Genomic DNA, 10819 nt, shown 5'->3' on the forward strand with positions numbered 1-10819 from the left:
TGAGGATGTATGCTTCTGTTTAAACAAAGACTCTGCCTATCCCGCTAGTCCGGTGATCGCCAACCTTTTTGGCACCAGGGACCAGTTTCTTGGAAGACAATTTTTCCACAGACAGGGTTGAGGAAGGGAGTGGATGGTTTCAGGATGATTCAAGCCCATTACATTTATCATTAAATTCTCATAAGGAGAGTGCACCCTAGATCCCTTGAACGCACAGTCCATAATGGAGTTTGCGCTCTCTGAGAATCTAATGCTGTGGCTGATCTGACAGGAGCCAGTACTAGTCTGTGGCCCAGTGGTTGGGATGCCCTGTGCTAGTTCTTCAGAATCAGGCAGGATTCCCAGATGCTTGTCTGTTCTTTAAATATCACCCAGTATCACCTGTCGGACTTTGCATCACTCCCATCGTCTCTGTGTCTCTTTTGCTAATTATTACCTGTATCCTGAAAACACATTGCCACCTTGTGAATTCTTGTGTTTTGCATACAGCTTTCTGTGTTTAAACCCTGCAGCATGGCACAACTTCTTCACTCCCATTTCTCACCTGCTCCATGTAAATGGAGGTTCATGTTCTGTCTCTTTTCTGCCTATCCTATTCTGTTACTAGAAGCCCACCATAAGTTGTCAAGTTCTGGGAGTTAGCAGTTCTCATCTCTAAACTGAACTCCACAGTCCTCTCTGGAATCCAGGTCGCTGTGCACTAACTTTGGAGATGTCTTCTTTCCCAGGGGTTCCCCTGGTTCGGGGTTTCTGAAGTTCAATTTCTAATTTTGACATTCTTCTCCTCACCCTTTTCGGCTTGTCTGAAGGACAGTTAAAAGAACACATTTTTTTTTTTTTTTTAAGATTTCCAAGAGAGTTTGTTTTGGTTTTTATTTTTTATAATTTCACCTTTTATTTTTGATTCAGGGCTACATGTACAGATTTGTTACCTGGGTATACTGTGTGATGCTGAGGTTTGGGGTACAATCGATCCCATCACCCAGGTACTGATCATTGTACCCAATAGTTAGTTTTGCAACCCCTCCCCACTCCTCCCTCTAGGACCCTCCAGTTTCTATTGTTGCCATCTTTATGTCCATGAGTACCCAATGTTCAGTTCCCACTTGCCAGTGAGAACATGTGGTATTTAGTTTCCTGTTTCGGAGTTAGTTCACTTAGGATAATAGCCTCCAGATGCATCCGTGTTGCTGCAAAAGACATGATTTCATTCTTTTATGGTTGCATAGAATTCCATGGTGTATATGTACTACATTTTCTTCATCCAATCCGCCATGGATGGGCATGTAGGTTGACTCCATGTCTTTGCTATTTTGAATAGTGAGAAGAGTCTAATCTTCAAAACCTGTTCTGAGTTTTTTCTTTCAGTAAAGCTCAAATCTTCACCTGTCATTATCTGCCAGTTGATGGTACTGAATTTCATTTCAGGGTTGTGAAAGAAGAGTGTAGCCATTTTGTTCAACTCAGAGTTCTCACCACAGTCCTCTTTTCCACTCTGACAAGATCCAAGACAAACAAAATAAGCAAAAAATCCACAAAAATAATCAGAAAGCACATCCACAGTATTATTCAGGGTTCTCCACTTTAGAAAGAGAAAGGCTTGAAACAAAATGGCAGTTGATAGGTAAGTAAGCTTACCTGGACTTATCAGAGAGGCAAACTCCAGCTCAGTAATGCTAGCATTTGTGTATAGATAAGTTTGCCACCTATTGTCTTCCTGGCTTCACTTAACTATCTTCAGAGGAATGTTTGATGGAGAAATGTCCAAATCTAGATGTCTATTGGGTGGAGCTTTGGCAACACCATTGCCGGTTCTAGCTTTTTAGAGCTCTTGAAATGATATTATCAACCTGCAGACGTTTACAGTATCTACATCACTGCCAATCACAGTGTGACAAGTGAAGTAGTGTTGGCCTGTAATCTGATAGAGTTCAAAGATTCAAAAGCACAGAAATGGAGAGTAAGTATTTCTATCTTTTCTTTTTTTATTTTTATTTTTCCTGGAGACGGAGTCTCGCTTTGTCACCCAGGCTGGAGTGCAGTGGTGCGATCTTGGCTCGCTGTAACCTCTGCCTCCTGGGTTCAATCAATTCTCCTGCCTCAGCATCTTGAGTAGCTGGGACTACAGGCACATGCCACCATGTCCAGCTAATTTTTTTGTATTTTAGTAGAGACGGGGTTTCACGTGTTGCCCAGGCTGGTCTTGAACTCCTGAGCTCAGGCAATCCACTCGCATCAGCCTCCCAAAGAGCTAGGATTACAGGCGTGAGCCACTGCGCCTGGCCTGCATTTCTATCTTTTATAGCAACTTGACACTGTCATGAAATCCAATGTGATCATTTTTCTAGTAATTCATTTTCATTGAATTTTATGAAAGTATTGATCCATGGCGGATTTGAAATTTAAAAAATACAACTGGTTTTTAACCATAGGTAGTTTGAGAAACATCTAGCTATCAGATGACTGTTGTTGAATTAAATTTAGCCTAAAGCTGCCTCCTTGCATATTTTGAGTTTGGCCTAAAGGTTTATCCATACATAGTGAACTGTAACCTAACTGGATGTGTAAACAGACTATAGCCTGCCCTCGTAACAAGCAGCTGAGTCTCAGCCAATCACAGCAGGCATACTTCAACCACTCAGAGCCAAATGTTCAAACCGTGTTCAAACAAGGAAAACACTGAGCTGTAACCAAGCTGGCTGTTTCTGTGCCTCTCTTCTGCTTTGTGTACAGTGCCTTCCTCTTTCTGTCCATAAATCCTTCTGACCATGCAGCAGTGCTGGAATCTCTCTGTATGTATTCTGGTTTGGAGGACTACCTGATTCATGAATCCTTCTTTCCCCCGTTAAACTCTGTTAAACTTAATTGGGCTAAGGGCTTTTTTTTTTTTTTTTTCCACTGATAACTGAAAATTAGGCATCTAAATTATCTTGAAATACATCAGTGGAAAGAATGCAAACCCTACTACATAAAAGGGCTACCTAAGTGAGGAGCCAAAGCATTTATCAGAGAAACTCATGTTTCATGTGCCAGAAATCTCAGAGACGTTCCCCTTTGAAACTAACATGACTATCTGACATCCGGTAAAATGAGATTATTAGGCTATGGGTGGAAGACAAGAGGAATAAAAAGCTTAAACATTAGGGGATTATTTTTCTGAAATCCAAATCTCCTAATATTTCTGGTCTTTCAAGAAAGGATAACTAGCAGAATGTCTTTCTGTCACATGAAGCTGATTCTTAGGCAGGATTAGAGGTAGCTCTGAGAAGATGCAGGCATCTGCCTTTTTTGATTTATTGTAATATTAACCTAAAGCTACTACTTTTTTTTTCCTATTCACTAGATGTGAATGGATTGACTTCCACCACTGGAAATATAGGAAATCCAAAAAATACCTTGTGTATTCTTAGACCTACCGACTCTGTGGAAGGAAAAGCTTCCATGGGGAGTTACCCACCAAGGGTACTTGCTAAATTCTACGGATAATCCTGTAGATTTTCAGTGGGGCTTTAAAAAAATGCCCCTCAAATGCCAAAGCAATTCAGCATGATAATTTAAAAAGCTAACATGGGTATTTGTACTCATCTCAGGAATTCCATTAGATATGTTTATGTTGTGCTCTTAAATGCCTCTCCTTCATCAACTCCTGTAGTTTCTCCTCTTTTTAACTCCCACATCCTCCTATCTCTTGTATTAGGTAATCCTGTTTTGGACTATCAACCCCGGTTTTTATCTTGGCCAATCTTTGGGACAACTACTAGCATTGGATTGGCTCTGTCAGCTGCTATCTCAGGTAAGAGGTTCCTCATTGCTACTTTCTACTCCTTACCATCCTCTCACTGCTTCTCATCATCCTCAGTTATGTTACATGACCGTTCTTACCGGTTCCCATTAAGAAGGGACTGAAACTCAGTAGAGTGATTGAGAGAAGTGCCACATGTGAAAAAGATGGAAAGAGTTGTGACACAGTCCAGTGGTTCTCAAACTTGAGTATGTATCAGAAACCCATGAAGGCCTTGTTTTAAACAAAGATCCATCCCCTGTCTTTCCCTGCTGAGTTTCTGATTCGGTAAGGGTAAAGGCCAAGATTTGCATCTCTAACAAATTCCCAGGTGATGCTGATACTATTGCCTGGAAAATCACACTTTGAGAATCCCTGAGTTAAACAATGTCAACCAGGCGAAGTGTGTGTATTAGCATCTGCAGTGAAGTGGATTTTTTTGGAAGGGAGGCTAGATTTAATTACCTTGAATTAAATCAGGAAAGCCAATGTTAAGATCTAAATGATGCATATTGATTAATATGCTTACCTAGGATACAAACTCATCCATAACGACATCTTCTTTTCCCTTCTGGAGTGTATGGTCAATAGACAATCTAGACTGAGAGCATTCCTTCATTGCAAGCTAAGTTAGCTTCTGCTGAGTAAATGAAATGGGTGTTTTCTATATTTTATAGGCATTGAAGATTTAAGGCAAATTTTTATGACCAATGAGAATTCTCTTTTTCATATGTAGAAGTAGCAACCTGTGCCCTAAAAATTATATTAGAAATTATGATGGTTAATTTCACGTGTCAACTTAGCTAGGCCACGATACCCAGATATTTGGTCAAACATTATTCTGCATGTTTCTTCAAAGGTATTTTTAAGGTATTTTAAGTTAAAGTTAACATTTAAATCAGCAGACTTTGAGTAAATCAGAATACCCTCTATATTAGTCTGTTTTCCTGCAGCTGATAAAGACATATCCAAGACTGGACAACTTATAAAAGAAAAAGGTTTAATTGGACTCACGGTTCCACGTGGTTGGGGAGGCCTCATGATCATGACGGAAGGCAAGGAGGAGCGAGTCACATCTTATGTGGATGGCACCAGGCAAAAAGAGAAGGCTTGTGCAGAGAAATTCCTGTTATTTATTTATTTATTTATTTATTTTTTGACGGAGTCTCGCTCTGTTGCTGGGCTGGAGTGCAGTGGCATGATCTGGGCTCACTGCAACCTCCACCTCCTGGACTCAATCGGCTCTCTTGCCTCAGCCTCCTGAGTAGCTGGGACTATAGGTGTGTGCCACCACACCCAGTTAATTTTTGTATTTTTAGTAGAGACGCCGTTTCACTATGTTGGCCAGGATGGTCTCGATTTCTTGACCTCGTGATCCGCGTGCCTCAGCCTCCCAAAGTGCTGGGATTACAGGCATGAGCCGCCCTGTCCAGCCGAAATTCCCGTTTTTAAAACCATCAGATCTTGTGAGACCCATTCACTATCACAAGAATAGCACAGGAAAGACCACCCCTAAGACACGATCATCTCCCTGCCACAACACGTGGGAATTATGGGAGCTACTAATGAGATTTGGGTGGGGACACAGAGCCAAACCCTAACACTTTCCGTAATGTGGAGGGGCCTCATCCAATCAGTTAAAGGCCTTACAAGAGAAAAAACTGATATCCCGGGAAGATGAGGGAATTCAGAGCAGATCCCCTTCAGACTCTTTAGAACTACAACTCTTCCCTAGGTTTCCAGCCTGCCAGTCCAGCCTGCAGATTTTGGACTTGCCAGTCTGCGCAGTTGAGTGGGCTGATTCCTGAAAATAAATCTCTTTTTCTCTCTCCCTCTTTCTCTACATATGCATCTTACTGGGTCTGTTTTTCTGGAAAAACCTGACTCATAAGGAAGTAATGACAACTCTAGAAAACTTCTTGCTACTTGATGGGAGAAACATTTGTATAGCATTTCCTAGGATGTGATCCATAAAACCCTGTTCTGAAGAATGTTCAATAAAAAGGGGGGCTCTGGAGATTGCCAGTAAGTATTAGCTCATAACAGACTCTGAAAATCCCTATAGTTAAGAAGCTCATTGACTTTTTTGAACAGAGAAATTCCCAAATACATCTGATCATGGAATCTTTTCTGCCCTGCATTAGTTACTGGCCGCCGAGGGAATCTATATTACAGAACAATTTGGGGATTGATATTTTAGTAATTTCATTCTCCCTTACCCTAAAAGTTACATTCATCTGTACCCATTCTTTCCTCTTTCTGAGGTGCAGATGGTTTCTGCATCTGTCCAAGGCTGATCCATCTGTGTCTTAGGCCTCTGTATTTGTCTCTTAGAGTTCTTATATGTCAAGTAAGAAATCCAGCTAACTTTCTGCTGCCATCCTGTTAGGGAGATACCTTGGATGTCCAGCCCTCAGCTATTCTTGCTATCTCTGTAGTCACCAGAAATGTGACTGAAGAAGGTTTCAGATGATTCCTGTCCTAGCCAACATCTGAGAGCAAACGCAGGAGAGACCTCAGTTGGGAACCACCCAGCTGAATTTGTAGTTGACCTATAGAAGTTCAAAAGATAATAGCAATAATAATAAATTGAGGTTTCAAGTCACTAGGCTTTGGGATAGTGTCATGTGCTGAATATTTGTCCCACTCCTCCCCACTCATTTGTTGAAATTCGAACCCCTAATGTGATGGTGTTAGGAGGTGGAGCCTGTGGAATGTAAGTAGGTCATGAGAGTGGAGCCCTCATGAATGGGATTAGTGGCCTTATAAGAAGATGCCAGAGAGCTAATCTGCTGTCTTTCAGATATGTAAGAGACATCTATATGCCTGTGTCTCTCATCAGATTTTACATTCCTGAAGAGCAGACAATATGTCTTATCCTTCCTTGGATCCCCAGTTCAGTGCCTGGAAACTAATTTGATCAATAAATTCATGTTAAATACTGAATAACGTGAAGAGTGCGGAAAGAAGTGCTTGTGAGTTGTCAGGAAGAAGACTATCTTGACTGTTGTATTTGAAGGGGGGCTTTAAAAGATGTGTAGATTATGGCCAGGCACAGTGGCTCACGCCTGTAATCCCAGCACTTTGGAAGGCTGAGGTAGATGGATCACCTGGGGTCAGGAGTTCGAGACCAGCCTGGCCAACATGGTGAAACCCAATCTCTACTAAAAATACAGAAAGTAGCCAAGCATGGTGGCAGGTGCCTGTAATCCCAGCTACTTGGGAGGCTGAGGCAGGAGAATCGCTTCAACCCAGGAGGCAGAGGTTGCAGTGAGCGGAGATTGCGCCATTGCACTCCAACCTGGGCAATAAGAGCAAAACTTCTCTCTCTCTCTCTCTCTATATATATATGTGTGTGTGTGTGTGTGTGTGTGTATATACTAAAAATAAATAAATAAAAGATGTGTAGGTTATTGGTAGGTGGCAAGGAGGGCATTCTGAGTGAGGTGAACCATTGATTAGAAGCAGAATGTATTGGGGGTACAATGACTAGACCAGTATGCCTGGACCATAAGATTCATAGAAATATTATGAAAAAGAAGATGAGATAGGGAGCTAAGAAAAAAATAATGTAGGGCAATGCTTGTTGCTACATTTCAATGGGTTTTGTTTTTTTTAAAAATTAAATTAAAAAAAACAGCAATTTCAAATAGTTTGACCTAAAGTAATAATAAATATGATCTTGGACAAACCTATTCATTCCTTTAAATTATTCAAGGAAGGGAATGTTATCTTTTTTCAAAGTGCCTACAAGGATTCTTTCTGACCCTGGTGATAATTAACAAGCACCTAGAGAAAGAAGAGAAAAAGAGGCTAAGGAGTGGAAGAAGAAATTGCAAAATTTTAAAAAGTTAAAAGAGATGGAGACCATCATGGCCATCATGGTGAAACCATTTCTACTAAAAATGCAAAAATTAGCCGGGTGTGGTGGTGTGTGCCTGTAGTCCCAGCTACCTGGGAGGCTGAGGCAGGAGAATCACTTGAATCTGGGAGGCGGAGGTTGCAGTGAGCCAAGATTGTGCCACTGCACTCCAGCCTGGCGACAGAGCGAGACCCTGCCTCAAAAATAAACAAACAAACAAACAAACAACAACAACAAAAGTTAAAAGCATTAGCAGGCCAGGTGCGGTGGTTCTTGCCTGTAATCCCAGCAATTTGGGAGGCCGAGGCAGGCAGATCACTTAGTCCAGGAGTTCAAGACCAGTATGGTCAACATGGTGAAACCTCATTTCTACAGAAAAATACAAAAATTAGCCAGGCATGGTGGCGTATATCTGTAGTCCCAGCTACTCAGGAGGCTGAGGTGGGAGGATTGCTTGAACCCGGGAGGCGAAGTTGCAGTGAGCTGAGATCACACCACTGCACTCCAGCCTGGGTGACAGAGTGAGACCCTGTCACAAACAAACAAACAAACAAACAAGAAAAACATTAGTGAAGAAATAGCAATAGATTAGATTGTTGAAAATAAAATTAGAAAATATATTAAAATGAGCACATAGATTTCAACTGATATTTATGTATGTAATTTTACATACTCAGAAATGTAACCTAGTAGATATGTAGATATTCTATTACTAAGAAAGGAGAAACTTTTTTAGGTCTTACAATTAACGGGAATGTAAGAAAGCTTTGAGAAGGTTAGCAGTTTTCACACCTGTATTTAAAGAGGACAACTCTAACTTGGTTCATGTGAATTCTTAAACATACCAATCAAACCAAGGACTGCAAATGTCATAATACGATATGAAGCTTAATGCATGCCTAAGTGAAATGTTTACCTGTCTTCGTAATAATTACTGTTGTTGGGCTGGGCATGCTGGCTCACACCTGCAATTCCAGGACTTTGGGAGGCCAAGGCAAGTGGATCACCTGAGGTCAGGAGTTCGAGACCAGCCTGACCACTATGGTGAAATCCCCTCTCTACTAAAAATGCAAAATAATAATAATAATAATAATTACCATTGTCAAAGGTATCAGTGATTATTATGGTTCTGCTCATCAAATTCAGATAACCTAGAGTGGCAAAACACCAATGATGTAACTGACTACTGGAGAAGTCAGAAATCTACTTCAGCATTGCCTTTCTTATTATCTTTTGACATGATGGTACATTTGATGAATATTTTTATACATATATAAATTTATAGAAATTTATGTATAATCTGGTTTGCCAAAATTACATACTTTATCAGCAAAGCGAAAAATCCTAATTGGTTTAAAAAAAAAAAGGTCATGAATAAGGACTAGGTGCAGTGACTCATGCCTGTAATTCCAGCACTTTGGGAGGCCAAGCGGGGAGGAGTGCTTGAGGGCAGGAGTTCGAGGGCAGGAGTTCGAGACCAGCCTGGGCAACATGTTGAGTTCCCAGCTAGTCAAGAGGCTGAGCTTGGAGGATTGCTTGAGCCCAGGAGTTGGAGGCTGCAGTGAGCTATAATCATGCCACTGCATTCCAGCCTGGGTAACAGAGTGAGGCTCCGTCTCTTAAAAAAAAAAAAAAAAATGCCATGAGTAAAAAGTAAGGAAGCATTTGGAAGAAAATATGCCCTACAAAGTTTGTCTATATCCAGAACCAATGACTATTTCGTTGATGCTTCATGTTGAGATGCTTTGATGGTGTTGCTTTACTGTCTTATTAAATGATGTCAATGGAAGGTTTTCACACATCTTTATTGAGATTGGACTGATCTGTCACTGACAGAAGACTTATCTTCAGATTAAGCTACTCTTTTCTAGGCCAATCTTTTTCCTTTTGCTAATTAAGAACTGACTCTTCTGGAATCCTTTTATTGACCATGAAGGGTGGTAGGAAGGAAGTTTCAAGGAGAAAATGTTGGAGAACTGATGCTGTAATCTATTCTAAGCATTATTTAAAGTTGGCAAAGAAAAATGTGGGACATAGTGTTCTCAGTGTTAGCCATTTTTATTCTACTAGCAATCTTCTCCAAGATCAGAACATCTTGAGGTCTCCAGATTGGAAAAGAATCAATTTTTGTGGCAGAGTGAAATCAACCTTTTTCAAATAACCAAGCTGTGGTGTTGTAAATTCAAAAATAATCTCCAAATAGCTGCAGCTTTCAACTGTTCTTACAAATAAAACATTTTTAAAAACCCAGTTTTATCCACTTCTGAATCCTAAGACAAAGAATTAATTAAACTACCTTCATGGAGAAGAGAAACATTTTTAAAAATCAAATGCATTCTGATATAAAAAATTACAAACACTTGCTTACTTAAGATTAGAAAAACCAACCAAAGTGATGCCCATAAAAATGGTGAAATTACATTATGAGCTTATAGAAGAACTGATCTTAACTATCATATCCAGTATTAACTTTTTGAAAACAGAATAGTCATCTTAAAGACTTTTTACTATTAAATATAATCCAACTTTAACAAACATTTAAAACAAATGCTTGTGTAACTACCATGCACGTTATGACAAATAATACTGCTGCCTCTCCAAAGCAACTCCATAACCCTCCCCAAGAGACAACTCTCAGCCTGACTGTGGCAATCACTTCCTTGCATATCTTTTACTTAATATATAAATATGCACCTAAATATGCATTCTGAAATACCATTGTGTGAATTTTGCCAATGGATACTGGCTACTACATTGAAACATGCAGACGTAGAACACCTCGTCATCTCAGAAAGCTCTTCTGGACATGCTGCTCTAGAATGCCAACAACTTCAGAGCCCAGGCTATGACGCCTTCTTCTTATATCTCCATGCCCTGCCCCGAACCACAATGCCTGATATAGTATTCTTTTGACAATTGCCTGTTGGACTAGACTGCCTCCAAGGAGGTTTAGAGTCCAGTGGTGAAAATAGAAAATAAGCAGAATGTTAAATGAGGTTCCAAAGGCTGAGAACATGACACAAGTGGCCAATACAATAGTTTTCCAATATCCTAAATATGTGAGAAGGAGACCATGAAACAAGTATTAGTGATCATTCACCTTCGCCTTATGAATGGGGGCAGGTGATGTGGGCTGGGCTGGGGGAGGTGGCAGAGAGAGAAAAGAGGAGAGAAAA

Source organism: Chlorocebus sabaeus, chromosome 7 (assembly GCF_047675955.1).
Source record: "Chlorocebus sabaeus isolate Y175 chromosome 7, mChlSab1.0.hap1, whole genome shotgun sequence".
NCBI classification, from domain to species: Eukaryota; Metazoa; Chordata; class Mammalia; order Primates; family Cercopithecidae; genus Chlorocebus; species Chlorocebus sabaeus.